Below are 1324 nucleotides of genomic sequence, written 5' to 3' on the forward strand. Positions count from 1 at the left end.
AGGCATAGAAGCTTTTGTCCTTGACAGCGTTTCTCACAGACAAAACTATAGATGTCTGATTTTTGTCTTGGACTTTTTGTCCTTGACTGAGATTAGTCTTGGACATTATGTTTTTGACCGTTTCTCACAGATAAAAGTTTGTGCGACCCAATGAGTAGCGCTTCGCCAAGTCCGCTCACTGCCGCGAGCGAACTCGCTCCGCGAATTATTACCACCAACATCCCAGCCAACAGGAACGGGTCGAGATGAGAGGGGGGTCGAGACGGGAAGGGGGGTGCCGCGCCGGGCCGCCACCTGGCCAGCCGTGCAGAGGTGGGGGCAGCAGCCTTCGGTGGGGAGATAAAAGCCGGCGGAGCAGGCCCAGATGCCACAGTCCATCTTCACGCCGCAAAATGCCAGGAACGTTGTGGCACTTCCTCAGCACCGGTCGCTCGGCGAGCATCAACGGTGAGTAGCCAGCCCTCAGGCCCAGCAGGTCCCCTGTCGCAGCTAACACACCGTCGTCTTGCAGATGGCGGTCCCGGCTTCTGGGGCGACCCGGACGCCATCTTGATGGCCGTCTGGGACAACCACTCCGGCAGCTGGGTCCCCCCATACGACTTTGAAGAAAGCCTCAGCGCACAGCACAACCAGCCGGGGTCGGGCCTCGTCCAGCCGCCGTCCCCCGCAGCTCCCACCTTGATCAGCAGCGAGAGTGAGGCGGGGTCGCCAAGCTCGGTGGTATGGACGGGGACTTACCCCAAGTCGCCGCTGACGCTGACCGTCCCCAGTGACTCGGATAGCAGTGCTTCGTGGCAGACCGTTGACGAGGTGGGCAGCAGCAGCGAGAGCTCCAGCAGCGGTCCGAGCGTGATCCCTGCCACCCCAGAACCGCCCGTGCAGAAACCTCAAGGACCGCAGCCCGTCGCCGGGCCCTCCCACGCATCAGGCCGCAGCAGTAGGCGGCCACCAACAGCCTGGTGGAGTGTGAGGAGGAACACCGCAAGCAGCAGGCCCCGATCGATACCTTCTGGCAGGATCGCCGCCGCCAGGCCACCGAGTCCGCCGATCACGCCGCCTTCCTCAACGAGGAGGCCTGCGAGGCCAAAATGGCCCCCAAAATGGCCATGGTAGAAGACCAGGAAGAAGTGCTGTGAATCCGAAGAGTGAATAAACTAAATTTGGTGAAGGAAAAATGGCATTGTTATTATACCCGAGAGCAGGCGTGCAGGAGAAGCAGGGAAAAAAAGCGCAAGGGACCTACACGGACAAACACGTTTGGCATATCAGCAGGGACGGCACAGCACACAAACAAGGGACGCGAGCATGCAAACAGGCCTGTCCC

The sequence above is a fragment of the Frankliniella occidentalis genome, unplaced genomic scaffold, assembly GCF_000697945.3.
Source record: "Frankliniella occidentalis isolate FOCC.00 unplaced genomic scaffold, Focc_3.1 Scaffold266, whole genome shotgun sequence".
NCBI classification, from domain to species: domain Eukaryota; kingdom Metazoa; phylum Arthropoda; class Insecta; order Thysanoptera; family Thripidae; genus Frankliniella; species Frankliniella occidentalis.